The sequence below is a fragment of the Eschrichtius robustus genome, chromosome 1, assembly GCF_028021215.1.
Source record: "Eschrichtius robustus isolate mEscRob2 chromosome 1, mEscRob2.pri, whole genome shotgun sequence".
Taxonomy (NCBI): domain Eukaryota; kingdom Metazoa; phylum Chordata; class Mammalia; order Artiodactyla; family Eschrichtiidae; genus Eschrichtius; species Eschrichtius robustus.
In genome coordinates, this window is record NC_090824.1 from 92,303,480 (window position 1) to 92,319,560 (window position 16,081).

Genomic DNA, 16,081 nt, shown 5'->3' on the forward strand with positions numbered 1-16,081 from the left:
AGAACTTAAGTCAGAAACTACTAATAAAACCTTTGAGTAATGGGCGTGGGAGTGGTGCGGTTGGTGGGGATGGGTGGTGGGAGATTTTTGTTTCTCATTTTAGGAACTTCTGTGCAGTCTGAGTTTTTAGAACATGTGCGAGTATTACTTTTTTTTTTAAATAGATCTTTATTGGAGTATAAGTGTTTCACAATACTGTGTGTAGTTTCTGTTGTACAACAAAGTGAATCAGCCATATGCATACATATGTCCCCATATCCCCTCCCTGTTGGATTGGAAGAATCAATATTGTGAAAATGACTATACTACCCAAAGCAATCTACAGATTCAATGCAATCCCTATCAAACTACCAATGGCATTCTTCACAGAATTAGAACAAAAAATTTTACGATTCGTATGGAAACACAAAAGACCCCGAATAGCCAAAGCAATCTTGAGAAAGAAAAATGGAGCTGGAGGAATCAGGCTCCCTGACTTCAAACTGTACCACAAAGCTACAGTAATCAATACAGTATGGTACTGGCACAAAAACAGAAATATAGATCAATGGTACAGGATAGAATGCCCAGAGATAAACCCACGCACATATGGGCACCTAATTTACGACAAAGCAGGCAAGAACATACAATGGAGAAAAGACAGCCTCTTCAATAAGTGGTGCTGGGAAAACTGGACAGCTACATGTAAAAGAATGAAATTAGAACACTCCCTAACACCATACACGAATAGATTAAAGACTTAATACTTTAAGTATTAAGTATAAAGACTTTAAAATAATGAAGACTTTATTAATACTTAATACTCCAAATGGATTAAAGACTTAATGGTGAGTATTACTTTTAAATAAAGAATTTAAAAATAGGAAAAAAATGAAATAAAATAAAAAGTATCCCATCAGTGAGGGATTGTTTAGTCATACGTAATACTAGGCAGCCAGTAGAAAAACCGAGGTCCATCTATACAAATTTTAAGTAAGAAAAACAAACTGCAGAATGGTGTGGTTAGGATAATATCATTTATTTTGAATATTGTGTGTGTGCATATGCATGTGAGTGTACCTGCACACCAAGCTGGGAGGATGTATATCAAAGTGATAGCCAAGTATGGGGATACATGGCAAAGTGGGGAGGAGAGAAAAGACTTTTTAAATATTCTACACTTTTGTATACCGTTTTTAAAAAATTTTTATTTTATATTGGAGTATAGTTGATTTACAATGTTGTTATACTGTTTGTTTTTTCAAGGAGCATGCATTGAATATGAATGTATGGAACGTTCTGCAGGTTCAAAGCTAAAGTGATTCTGAGTGTGTCCCTTTTCTTTTTTGCTATGGAAGAGCCAAGCATCACGGTACTGTGTTAGGTATGAGGGTCAGGATATTACACTGACCTTTAGGGAGGAAATTCACTGGTTCTCTGCTCCTTAGTATTGTTGCCAAAGGGAAGTTTGTGAATTGAATCACTCCACTGTCATGCCTTAACGTCACCACAGAGGTAACCAAAAGTCTGATTCGTGTTTCTTTTTATATAGTTCTATTTCCTTCCTCTGCTCGGTTTTGAGCAAATGTCACCAAGAGTGTGTGGGATTTAAATCTCCAAGTCTAGTATCTGATGATCGTGGCAAGGTATCTGTCTCACACTTTGGAGTTCTGGACTTGGGGGTCTTGAGTAACCTCAATACTTGTTAGAATCCTTTGGCAATTCAGTTATTTTTGTATTTTATTTTATGTGGAAAGAACACTTAACATGAGATTTACCCTCTTAACAAATTTTTAAGTATTCAGTATATCATTGTTGAATATAGGTACGATAGTTGTATAGCCTATCTCTAGAACTTATTCATCTTTTAAATTTTATTTTTTCCTTCCAGTTTTATTGAGATAAAATTGACATAAACATTGTATAAATTTAAGGTATACGGCATAATGATTTGACTCACATACATCATGAAATGATTACCGCAATAAGTTTAGTGAATATTTATCATCTCATATAGTTTAAAGAAATAGAAAAATAAGTTTTTCCTTGTGATGAGAACTCTTAGGATTTACTGTCTTAACAACTTTCATATATAACATATAGCAGTGTTAATTATATTTATCATGTTGTACATTTCATCCCTAGTACTTATTTATCTTATAACTGGAAGTTTGTACCTTCTGACTGCCTTCATCCAGTTCCCCCTCCTCCCACCCCCACCTCTGGGAACCACAAATCTGTTCTCTTTTTTCATGAGTTTGTTTTTGAAGTATAGTTGACCTACAACGTTATGTTAGTTCCTGTTATACAACGTAATGATTGTATATTGCTATACATTTCAAAATTATCACTACAATAAGTCTAGTTACCATCTGTCACCATACAAAGATATTACATAAATATTGACCGTATTCCCCACACTGTACATTTCATACTGTGATTCATTTGTTTTGCATCTAGAAGTTTGTACCTCTTAATTTTCCTCACCTATTTCTATCCTCCACCCACCCCCTCCCCTCTGGCAACCACCCTTTTGTTCTCTGTATCTATAACTCTGTTTCTGTTTTACCATGTTTGTTCATTTGTTTTGTTTTTTAGATTCCACATATAAGTGAAATCATACAGTATTTGTCTTTCTCCTGTCTGACTTATTTCACTTAGCATAATACCCTCCAGGTCCATCCACATTGTTGCAAATGGCAAGATTTCATTCTTTTTTATGGCTGAGTAGTATTCCACTGCATGGTTGGAGCTGAATCCCTGTCTGGCTAGCTGCTTGGCCTGAGGCATCCCAGTACTGGTGCCAACAGGCTGGTGGGTGGGTCCAGTCCTGGTGCTAACAAGCTAGAGGGAGGACTCCAGAGTGGCACTTGCTAGCACCAATGTCCTTCTGGTAGATGATTCCCCAAAATGGATGCTGCCAGTGCCTGTGTCCCCAGGGTGAGCTCCAGTTGCCTCCTGCTTCTCCAGGAGGCTCTCCCAGATCAGTAGGTGGGTCTGACCCAGGCTCCTTTTAAATTACTCCTTCTGTCCTGAGACCCAGTGTGTGTGAGATTTTGTGTGCGCCTGTTAAGAGTGGACTCTGTTTCCCACAGCCCTCTGGGTCTCCCGAAAGTAAGCCCCACTGCCCTTCAAAGTCAAACGTTTTGGCGACTCATCTTCCTGGTGTAGAACCCCTGGGCTGGGGAGCCTGATATGGGACTCAGACCTCGTGTTCCTTGGGGAGAGCCTCTGCAATTGTAATTATTTGTGGGTCACCCACCCCCGGGGTATGAGTCCTGGCTACACCACGTCTCTGCCCCTCCTACCCTCTCATTGTGGTTCCTTCTTTATATCTTTAGTTGTAGGAGATTATTTCTGCTAGCCTCCAGGTCTTTCTCATCAATAGTTTCTCTGTAAGTAGTTGTAATTTTGGTGTGCCCATGAGAGGAGGTTGGCTCAGGGTTTTCCTACTCTACCATCCTGGCCACACTACCTCATTTTTCTTTTAAATAAAAGAGGTTATATTTATGAACACTTTAAGACAACTTGGGAAATATGCAGTAAAAGAGAATAAATCCTTCAAATTACAAAGATTTTGGTAATATGCAAACTGCCAATCCATCTAAATTTGGCATATCCAATCTACTTAAGTAGTAATTTTTGTTTAAGTAGTAATTTGTTTAAGTAGTAATTTTTCTAACAAAATTCAGTTGGAGAACCAGTGATATATTTATGTCTTCGACAAAGATAACAAGTATGGTATTGCTGTGGTTGAGAAAAGAGAATATAAATCCTGGCTATCTTATTGTTCTGGCTCATCAAAACTCAAAGAACATGTGAGGTTCTGTCATGTCCAGTGAGGTTAGGCAAATGTAATAGGGTTACATACTGTGTTGTTATATGTTTTTATCATATAAATGGTCTGGTTGTTCCTCTTCTTCTCCATTAGGACAATATATAGGCAATAATAAATTTTAATAAGAATCCTTATATGCAGGCAGTTTAGAATCTCTGAGCAATTTTTATGTCCAAGTACAGAGCCATTTACATAGCTTATATTGTGCTTTGTGTCCACACTTGCGGTCCATATGCCGTCCTATCTGTGCTTCCCATTTGTCCAGGCATTTTAGTTCCAGGCCAGACTCTGGCAACATCACGGGTTGAAATTGTTCTAGGTCTCCTGTGGATTTTTGCTTGACCATGAGTAGGAGGCTGGCCTTTAAATCCCCATGTTGTCATGATGCCTTGAAAACCTTTACCAATATCGTTTTTGTTGTGACATTCATATACTGTCTGGGAGAAAATGAGCAGCATATCGAGGAGTGCCTGGTTTAATGACAGCGCTGTCTGTTGCATGAAAGGTTTTAACTTTCCATACTGGCAGCAGTCCAAGTTCTCAGTACATTTCCAATAGAGATGCGGAGTTATAGCCATGTGTTACAGTTTTTCCTCCTACAGTTAGGGCTGCCATTTTCCCATTATGGTTTTCCTTTGGAGTATATTTTAGGATGTGACAGTCTTGTATCTGAAGTAATGTGAGCATATGCTTTTGAACATCCTTGGTCCATAAAGGCATCATGCCCAGCTTCAGTGTGATAAGGCCAACTTTAGAGAAACCTGGTTCCCAAGGATATAAAGGCCATGGTTCATCTTTCAGAGGACGCAGTTTACTTACTAATTGGGCTTTATTTTTATCAGAGATCAACTGCTTAACGAATGGGACATTTTCTTTGCAAAGGTGCTTGTCCTAGCAAGTACAGCTCTTGCTGTGGAGACTTCTAAGCAGAAGCCAGATGTTTCTTCTCCTCCCCAAGCCCTGAGCAAGCAGCCAGGCTGCCTGTGCCTCAGGCCAGTACCTGGGCATTGGTTTGTGTCAGCAGCCTCCAACCAGGCATTCTGTGGCTGGGAAGGGGTCCTCCTGAGACACTTCTGGGCGCCCTACCACTCTGTTTTCAGGGCTTCCCTGCTGTGAGTCAGATATCCGGGAGCCATTCACCCAACAATCTGTGAATTAGAACTTACACCTCTTGCTTAACTGAAACTTTCTGCCTGTTGTAACTCCCCATTTCCCTCACCCCCAACCCCTCACCACTCCACTCTTTGATTATATGAATTTGACTATTTTAGATACCTGATATCAGTGGAATCATGCAGTATTTGTCTTTCTATGACTGGCTTATTTCACTTAGCACAATGTCCTCCAGATTCATGTATCTTATTGCATATTGCAGGATTTCTTTCTTTTCAAAGGTGGAACAGTATTCTGTTGAATGTGTATATCACATTTTCTTTATCCATTTATCTGTCATTGGACATTTGTTTCCACATCTTTGCTCTTGTGATTAGTGCTGCAATGAACATAGAAGTGCTAATATCTTTGAGATCCTGATTTCAATTCTCTTAGATAAATACCCAGAAGTAGGATTGCTGGATCATATGGTAGTTCTGTTTTGAATTTTTTGAGGAACCTTCATACCGTTTTCTATAGCAGTTGTACAACTGTGCATTCCTACCAACAGTGTGCCAGAGTTCTAATTTCTTCTAGTTTATCCAGCTGGTGTATAATTGTTCATAGTAGTCTTTTATGATCCTTTTAATTTCCATGGCATCAGTTGTATGTCTTTTCTTCCATTTATGATTTTATTTATTCGAATCTTTTCTTTTTACCTTACTCAGTCTAACTAAGTAAGGTAAAGAAGCCCGCGCACCGCAACAAAGAGTAGCCCCCGCTCACCGCAACTAGAGAAAGCCTACACACAGCAACAAAGACCCAAAGCAGCCAAAAAAAAAAAAAAAAAAAAAAGTGATAACTAAGAAAATAGGGCTGTTAGTGTTAGTGTAGAATAGAAATAGTGTATTCTCTAAGGTCAGACAGCCAATTCTTACACCATTCACTACAACTGATATGATCATTATAATAATTTATATAGTCAATATGTGCTTAGACATTGGAAACCCAAAGATAAAAGAGACAGACTTACTTCTTTTAACCATGGCATGTATAATCACGTATTTACCTGGGTGACCACGGGCAAGCTGCTAACCTCTGTGAGCTTTAGTTACTACATTCGTAAAATAAAGACAATATTACTGTTATATTCCTTCTAGGGTTCTGGTGGAGCCTAAATGAGATTAACCATGTAACACAGTGCCTGTTGTATACTAAGTGCTCAATAAATATCAGTTTGTCTTTTCTAAAAGGTTTACTAACCATTCTTGGTAGCAGCATCCAACTGCTGATTCCTTTAATTTTTGGTACAGTTTTAACTCTGTCTAGTTTTGGATCTCTAACTTTTCGCTTATCCCTGGTTTTTTATCATGCCCATGTAGTTTTCGTCTTAGAGTCCCTTGAAGGCTGCACCATTTTTTTCTTCCTTTCAATGCTCATGTATATTGGCGTCTTTTTACTAACTTGCTTATTTAAGTGTGTATTTATCCAAGCATTTTATTTTTTCCAACTTAGATTATATTCTTGCTCTTGAGTTATTCAAATACATACTTAGTTTAGAATACCTACTAGTTTCTGGAAAATTTGCCAGAATTATTCATGATATTTGGGGAAACCTTCTAGATATAGAAGGAAACCAATTCCCTCTCTGCTCTTTTTTTTTTTTTTTTTTTTCAGGTGCATTTGATTTTGTAGATGAGTTTGGAAGCATTAGTTGCAAAGGTATGCATTTGCCTCTCTGGTTACATGAGAGAATAGAAATGTACAAAGAAGCTAAAGTAAGCTTGTGCTGTTCTGAGGAAGAGCTTTCATGCAATCTGCAGATACTAGGTTCCATTAGAAAGTCAGTATCCCCTCTCTACCCCACTGCTGCCAATAACTAAAGCTGCTGAAGAAGAGTGAGTTTGTGGTGTGTCTCCCCACCTTTTCTACCTTTCTTTACTTTGAACTCTCAGTGTCCTCTGAGAGTTTCCTGTCCTTTCTTTTGTTTTCTCAAACAAAGCCTTCCTTGGGCAGAATTGTCAAATGAACTCCCCTGTCAGCATTCCCTTTGCTGCCTACTCCTCTTCCTTTACTCCTCTGTGCAGGCCTCTCCCCTCTTCTTGCCCAGCCCCCAATCTTCAGTCAGGGTTCAACCAGAGAAAGAGAACCAGTAGGAGATATATTTAGAAATATATGCCTGGAATTGGCTTACATGATTGTGGTGGCTGGCAAGGCACACTGGTAGGGTAGGCCATCAGGAAGGGCAGACTGGGACTCCTGGGCATCAGCTGAAGCTGTTATCCACAGAGGAATTTCTTCTTCAGAGAAACCTCAGTTCTGCTCTTAAAACCTTTTAGCTGATTGAAACAGGCCCACCAGATTATCTTCCTTAAAGAATCTTCCTTAAAGTCAACTGATGGCGGATTTAATTCACATCTGCAAAACACCTTCACTGTAACACCTAAGTTAGTGTTTGATTAAATAACTGGGGACTATGTCTAGCCAAGTTGGCGTATAGAACTGACCACCACACCTCATTTCCTTTAAGATTTGGCTTTTACATACTGGCTTAATTGGTAACTAGAATATTAATTGACGGAAGCTGAATACCTCTCAGGGATATTTTCATTTTATGAAGAAATCTTTATGAACCAAAGGAATGAAACAATAATAATAATAAAAAAAGCTAAGGTATGTGTGATTTGGGGTGGAGTAGGGATGGGAATGAAAACCACTGCCTATTCAAAAGACCTGGACTGCCCACAGGTAGAAGGGAAAACACTGCTACTCTAGAAGATTTGGGGCAAATAGTATTTAAAGAGAGAGAGCTCTTAGTAGATGAAATATCTAGTTACTTGGAATCATTATTGACTGTGACAACCCTGAGTTGTTTCTTATGTCTGTGTGAATCCCATTGCAAGACCCAAGTGATGTTAAAGGAGTCCTTGCTGAAGGGGGAAAGGCCATCTTACTGAGAGAGAACTGGACCCCAGCCAGCAGAAGGCATCTAGTGTTAATGGTGGCTGAGGAGGAGGGTACACTGATTCTCTCTTCTCTTTCTCACTCAGCAGCTATCTTGTTGCAGTCATGCCTACTTTTTTCTTTTCCCTTTTCCCCAGTCTGCTAGCATACTCCTGTGAGTGAAACGAAAGCTTTTTTTACTTTTTAATTTTTTATTTATATTTGGCTGTATTGGGTCTTCGTTGCTGCGCGCAGGCTTTCCCTAGTTGCGGCGAGCGGGGGCTACTCTTCATTGTGGTGCACGGGCTTCTCATTGCAGTGGCTTCTCTTGTTGCGGAGCACGGGCTCTAGGCACGTGGGCTTCAGTAGTTGCAGTGCAGGGGCTCAGTAGTTGTGGCTCGCAGGCTCTAGAGCCCAGACTCAGTAGTTATGGATCATGGGCTTAGTTGCTCTCTGGCACGTGGGATCTTCCCAGACCAGGGATTGATCCTGTGTCCCCTGCATTGGCAGGTGGATTCTTAACCACTGTACCACCAGGGAAGTCCCCGAATGTTTTAGTGTTATTTTTAAAGCAGGCATCCATTGCTTCTGTGGCAAGACTGCTAGTTGCTTTCCAACATCCACTTTCCCCTTCTTCCCAATGTTTATCTGTGTACATGGTTGTTCTGGAAAGACTACCACTTGCAGCCTCTCAACAACTAAGTGTGGCATGTGGCAAAGTTCGTTCAATGGGATTTGTGTGGAAGTATATACCTAATTTCAAGTCATGGCATGGAGAGGGTGTGTCCTCTCTCTCCAACCCTTCCTTTCCATTCTGCTGCCTGACATGTGGACATGGTGGGGTTCTCTGTGTCATACAGATGAGGCCAACACTCAAGTGATGACTGAGTTAACAAGCTGCAAGGAGTCTGTGTCCCTGTGTGTGAGAGATAGACTTCTATCTTGTTTGAGCCACTGTTACCTTGGTCTTTGTTATAGCAGCTGAATATGTACCCTAACTAATATAAATCCTACCATAGGCAAAATACTGAGCTAGGCAATGAATGTCTAAAGATGAGTAAAACAACTTGACAGTGCAAGTCTATTTATTTATTTAATTTATTTATTTTCAGCTGCGTTGGGTCTTCGTTGCTGCGCACGGGCTTTCTCTAGTTGTGGCGAGCGGGGGCTACTCTTCATTGCGGTGCACGGGCTTCTCATTGTGGTGGCTTCTCTTGTTGTGGAGCATGGGCTCTAGGCACGCAGGCTTCAGTAGTTGTGGCACGCAGGCTCAGTAGTTGTGGCTCGCGGGCTCTAGAACGCAGGCTCAGTAGTTGTGGCACACGGGCTTAGTTGCTCCACGGCATGTGGGATCTTCCCCGACCAGGGCTCGAACCCGTGTCCCCTGCATTGGCAGGCAGATTCTTAACCACTGTGCCACCAGGGAAGCCCGACAGTGCAAGTCTTGAGAAAGTTAACAACCTAGTGAGAGAGACAAATAAAGTCTCAATAACTATAATAAAGAGTAGACTATGGTAACTGTCTGATTGGAGATATAAATAAAACCTGGTAGAAGAGATTAATTCTGGTTGTGGTATTAGGAAGGACTTCTTAAATAAGGTGACATGCAACCTGGGATTTGGACAGTGAGTTGAATTCTGATAAATGGAAGAGGATAAATAGGGCATCTCAGGCAGAAGGAATAGTATGTGTAAAGGCAAAAAGACAAAAAATGCACACGTATATAGAAAATAACCAGCAGAAAAGGCAGAATGTCAGTGAATGCAGAGGAGGAATAGCCCAATTAGATAGGGACCAGATTGTGATGGCCCCTGAATGTTATATTAAGGAATCTAGTTTTGGATGTGTTGAACTTGAGGTGGGAATGGAAGGAATGTCCAGTAGGTAGCAGGAAATTAGATTCTGAAACTCAGAAGTGAGGAGCTCAGAAGTGAGGTGAGAACTGGAGATGTAGATCTGGGTGTCATCCATATCTAAGGGACAAAGTGAAATAGACAAGGAAGAAAGTGTAGAGTGAGAAGAGGGTGTGGAGGAAACATAGGCCACATCTTTTGAGGTGTGGGGAAGGGGAAGGTGGCAGAAAAGGAGTCAGTGAAGGAAACCAGAGGGTGATCAGATAGGAAGGTGATCAGACTTAAGGAAAGGTATGGTCATGTACATCAAGGAAGTCGTAAATGACCTCAGTTTACTCCCTTGTAGTGTCAAAATCATACTCTCATTATTAACCCATCGTTTCCTCAGCATTCCCATCTTAGAAGCAGATCTCTTCAAGAATACAGTAGTTATCTAAATTCTTTTGGACTGCTTCAATACATCCTGCTTTTCTCTTGGCTTGTGAATCTGTAGGGTATGAGCAGAAACTAACCATAGTGGATGCTATGGTGTGCTGCCCAGATCCCTCCTTCAGGACAGAGGTGCTAATTCTCCTAGCTGTTGGGTATGTTGACTGCTGATGGCTCACACATCTGAGTTCCTTGCTGAAGCGTGCTAATTTGCCCGAATTCACACCTGTTCTCAGGGTATGCCTGCATCCAGTGATTAGTTGATGCAGGGGTACAAAGGTTCAGCCCCTTGCCTCTATTTGAGACAACTCAAAGCGTCATTTGTAGTTCCAGAGCTCCCCACAAGATCACTGAAGCCTCTGATGCAACTCCTAAGCAGTTCAACTCATCCCCTTCCACCCCATCCTACTTCCTTCACTGTCTTACAGGTATTGTTCCTGAAAGTACTCTCCAGTAAGCCTCCTGCATGGAAATCTATGCTTCAGAATCTGTTTCTGAAGGAATTCCATCTAGGAAAGTTGGTGCCTGTGCTGTCTTAGCAATGACAGCCCATTGGCTGGCTAGCAATGTGGAGTCCATCAGTGGTAGTAGATGGAATGTTGATGGTGCATGGCATGCTGCATCTGTGCAGTTGTTAAAACTTTCACTGGTGGTGAGCTGGGATAGAACTCTAGTGGAAGGGATGTACTGCAAGGTATAATAACTTAGGTCTTTGAGATGTTTGAAAGAAGTAGTAAATATAAGGGCTACAGAATTAAATGGCTCTTGCTGTATGCTATTGAAACATTGGAGAAAAAATAGTGAAATACTGAGGGCGATTAACCTCCAATTCATGATGAAATGTGAAAGCCAAAAGCCCTCCTTGGCAGCATACAAGCAAACTCTCAAATCCTGCAGCCAGACATCAGCAAAAGTTTAAGATCAAGGCCAGGACTTTTTAATAGCAGCAAAACTCCATCGAAGAATGAATTCTGAGCCACGACAAATCAGGGTCTCGAATGAGTAGGAGTGGAAGCCTGAAACTTGAGATGGGGATATCTCACCTGGGTTGATGAAGTTAAAAATCTTGAATCCTCAGATTCCCCTGGACCCTCTGGGCCTGAACAAGTAGGCCTTTTCTTCCTTTTAAAGGCCAGTGATCCTCCTGTACTTGAAGATGATGTAGAGGCCCTTCCCTTGTAAGATAATATGCACCCACTCCCCATAGTCAACCCCCATCTCCCTTCCTGGCTACCAGACTAATTAGTAGGGTCAAATAACAATATATCCTAGCACTTTCCTTAGCTTCTAAGGGAGGAAATGGACCATATGCTAAAGGAGCTACCGGATGTAGCCAACATGTATTGGCAGGAGCTGAATGAGTATATATGAGATTGGATTCTAAGGATGCTGGTTTATTGGGGGTGAGATAAGGTATAACATTGGATAAGGAAGAATTTAGGAATATGGGAGCATCCTTCTATAACACAGGCTTTAACACCTTGGAAAATAGTGTCAACTTGCTGCAAGGATGGTTTTTGAGGAAGATTTGAAAAAGTGAAATAGAAAATTCACACTGCTTTGGAAGACAGAGATTAAAAGGCTCAGAGATATGTGCATTCTAGAGTAGATATATGAGTCTGAAAAACCTTCCTGCTGCCTATGTTCTGAAAAAGAATCCAGATGATATTCCATTGACTAAAGTGGTAAGGAATGTGCTGGTAAACGGGGCACAAGAATCACTGAGAAACTTAATGGTAACTACCTCAGTGTTAACTAGGTCAGGGCTTCAGAAGTGATAGCCATGGGGATGGTAGGATCCTAAAGTAACATAGGCCAAGTGGTAGCACCAAACCCATCAGAAGCAAAGTGGATGCAATTATAATGATAAGCAGAAAGGGTAGAGTGGCCCTTAGAGGAGTCTGACACAGAGAGCTATAGAGGTTAAGAGATCGTGTGTCTAGGGTCAAGATGAATGGACAACCAATAAAGAGTTTTGAGTATTGCTCAATCTGTAAAATAAAAAGAAATCAAGAATGGATGATCAGGAGGCAGAGGGCCACCACCCAAATAAAAAGTCGTGATTACGGGGGCTTCCCTGGTGGCACAGTGGTTGAGAATCTGCCTGCTAATGCAGGGGACACGGGTTCGAGCCCTGGTCTGGGAAGATCCCACATGCCGCAGAGCAACTAGGTACGTGAGCCACAACTACTGAGCCTGTGCGGCTCGAGCCTGTGCTGCGCAACAAGAGAGGCCGCGATAGTGAGAGGCCCGCGCACCGCGATGAAGAGTGGCCCCCGCTTGCCACAACTAGAGAAAGCCCTCGCACAGAACGAAGACCCAACACAGCCAAAAATAAAATTAATTAAATAATTAAAAAAAAAAAAAAAGGAAATCAGGCTTTAAAACTCTGAACAGGACAAGCCTTCTAAACAGGATTCCCCATTTATCCCATTACCTTTAAAATAAAAAAAAAAGAAAGTCGTGATTCCATGCCGAGTCTCTGTATGTGAGTCAGTTTTCAGATCCAAAGCCCAAAGGGTGTAGTCTGCTTTATTAGCTGTATCCTTGCCAGAGAAGATTAATATGATCTCAGGTACAGACTGTTGATGTGATGAATTCATTTTTTTCTGTCCTGGTAAGGAGAATAAGAAGCAGTTTGCACACAGACGGACACAGCAATATACATTTATGTTCTTGTCCTAGGGCTATGTTAACCTTCCATCCTCTGATATAATATAGTACAAAGGGGCCTGGATCACCTGGAGATGCAAGATATCGCATGGGAACAAACTAGTGGTTACAAATGGGGAGAGGGAAGGGGAGAGAGACAAGACTGGGACAGGGGATTAAGAGGTACAACGTACTATGTATAAAATAAATAAGCTGGGACTTCCCTGGTGGTCCAGTGGTAGACAATCTGCCTTCTAATGCAGGGGACATGGGTTCGATCCCTGGTCAGGGAACTTAAGATCCCATGTGCCGCAGGGCATCTAAGCCCGTGCGCCTCAACTAGAGAGCCCGCGTGCCGCAAACTACAGAGCCCACGTGCTCTGGAGCCCACGCGCCACAACTGGAGAGAGAAAACCCGCACACTACAACTAGAGAGAAGTCCACACGCCACAACAAAGATCCCGCATGCCGCAGCTAAGACCCAACACAGCCAAAAATAAAATAAATAAATTAAAAAAATAAATACTAAAAAAAAAGCTACAAGGATATATTATACAGCACAGAGAATACAGCCAATATTTTATAATAATTTTAAATGGAGTATAATCTATAAAAATTTTGAGTCACTATGTTGCACACCTGAAACTGATATAATATTTTAAATCAACTATACCTCAATTAATTACAAAACAGATTTTAGTTCATCACAGTGAAGAATCTCTTAACAATTATAAATCCTCAAAAGTAACAGGCCACTTAGTGAAGTAATGAGTTTTTCATCCCTAAAAACTATTCAAAAGGGGTTGACAGTAATTAAGGATTTCTATATTGGAAATGAAAAACAGCAACAGAGTTATAGACACAGAGAACAAAAGGGTGGTTGCCAGAGGGGAGGGGGTGGGTGCAGGATAGAAACAGGTGAGGGGAACTAAGAGGTACAGACGTTTAGATCAAAATAAATGAGTCACAGTATGAGATGTATAGTGTGTGGAATATAGTCAGTAACTATGTAATATCTTTGTATGATGACAGATGGTAACTAGACTTATCGTGGTGATAATTTTGAAATGTATAGTAATATCAAATCACTATGTTGTATAACAGGAACTAATACAGTATTGTTGGTTAATTATACTTCAAAAACAAAAAGCAAACTCATAGCAAAAGAGATCAGATTTGTGGTTACCAGAGGTGGGGGTGGGAGAAATTGGAGGAAGGGAGTCAAAAGGTACAAACTTCCAGTTATAAGATAAATAAGTACTAGGGATGTAAGTTACAATGTGATAAATATAATTAACTGCTGTATGTTACGTATGAAAGTTGTTAAGAGAGCAATCCTAGGGGTTCCCCTCAGAAGGAAAAAATTTTTTTCTATTTATTTAATGTTGTATCTATGTGAGATGATGGATACTCACTAACTTATTGTGATAATCATTTCATGATGCACGTAAGTCAACTCATGCTGTACATCTTAAACTTATACAGTGCTGTATGTCAATTATATCTCAATAACACTGGAAGAGAAAACCATTGTTTAAGAGAGCCTGTTGAGGGGGCGACATGGCAAGAGCGGCCTCTGTTTGTTAAGAGTGGTCCTCAGTCGACAGCCAACAAAAAAATAAGGACTTCCAAGTCCTACACCTGCAAGGGACTGAATTATTCGAACAACCTAAATGATCACTTCCTCCTTGAGCCTCGAGATGAGGATGCAGCCAGCTGACACTTTGATTTCAGCCTTATGAGACCCTGAGCAGAGAACCTAGACAAAATGTGCCAGACCCCTAGCCCACAGAAGCTCTGAGATAATACATCTGTGCTGTTAAAATTACTGCGTTTGTGGTAATACGTTATGCAGCCGTAGCAAAGTAATACAGGCCTTGTAAATATTTCTCCCTCCAAGTGTTTCTCCTTTGTCAATTGGCATGATATTAAGCTTTGTCAGTAGGAGGTGCTGGAGAGACATTGCAGGAGGAGGGTTTTTTCCTCTCTCTTCTTGATTCCCATGTGCTTCTCTCACTGGTGCTCCTGAAGTGTATGCTGCTTCTACAGCTCCTGGCTCCTGCCGTGCACGCAATTTCCGCAGTATCTGCTACTGTGTGCCAATAGCACACAGTACCTCCCTGTGGGTAGTTTCTTCTAGCATCCCCTAGAGTGGCTTTGCAGTTACGAGGTGGGGCATCTCCCTGTAGCTGGCTTCCCTCAGTATCTCAGCAAGTTCTGCTGGTGTGGTACCATAGCAAACTTCTCCACCATCCAGTGAGCCATAGCTATTCTGTCTCCAGCAAGATCTGGATCTTAGTCTTGGTGAGCTGGGGGCGGATCATACTTGCTCTCTCTGAGCCCCAGAGTTGTAACTCCTCCTTATATTTGCTATTATTGTGTTCTTTAGATTTCTCTTCATTTCCTACTGGCCAGTCCTGCATTACTCCAGTGTCTATTATAGTGAATAATTCTTTATATTAAAACTTCTCCATTCACATTACTTGTGGGTTTTCTTTCCTGATTGGACCCTGACTGGCATACCCGACAAAGCTGGAATCCTGGTAGGACACTCCAGTGGGGAGCTAGGACCAGACAGGAGAGCCAGTTGCTGCTTCAGTTGCCTCCTGAGGCAGAGAGGAAGGAGGGACAAAGGCCCTGATTTCTTCTTTCCTCTCTCCTTCCAATCTCTCAATATCGCAGCCTCCAGTCTCTATCAGTGCCCCGCACTGGCCAAACCCATCTGGAAGCCAGCTGACACAGGGGCCAGAGAACATGGGCGCCTGCAGTACAGAGCAGAACAGGGAAAGGTGAGGAGTGGGTCTGAGGGCCACCAGGGCTGGAAAAATCCTGCATAGTCCCTGACATTAAGGAATTAGTTGTGCTAGGTTAATGATGAAATATAGAGGGATTATATTTATCTCTAAGTAAATTAAATGAGTGTATTTTTCTCCTGGAAACACATAATAAAGACTTCTATGAAATCTTAAAAGGAAAAATGACATTTTGAAATCTTTAGCTGTTAATAAAAATTAATGCTTTTAATGTGCTCTTTCATTAGTAAATTAAGTGAGCAGTTTAGAAAAGAATACTTTGGATGAAGATAAGTAAATAATTAATTTTAAAGACAGCACTTTCATAAAGTAATTCAAAAGATGTTGACAAGAAATGTACAGGAAGCCCAAAGACTAGAGCAATAATTTAAAAATAAGTTGATCCACTGGAATTTTTAAATTGAAAAAGGAATTGGAGACTCTGAACTTTCTGTATTATTGACCTCATATTACAAGAAATTGAATTTTTATATATCATTTCA

General features: G+C 41.0%; 1 pseudogene; it reads right to left on the reverse strand.

The window, feature by feature from the left end:
• Positions 1-3,857: 3,857 nt before the first annotated feature.
• On the reverse strand, positions 3,858-4,856 carry LOC137759536 (large ribosomal subunit protein uL3m pseudogene; annotated as a pseudogene).
• Between the last annotated feature and the right edge of the window lie 11,225 nt (positions 4,857-16,081).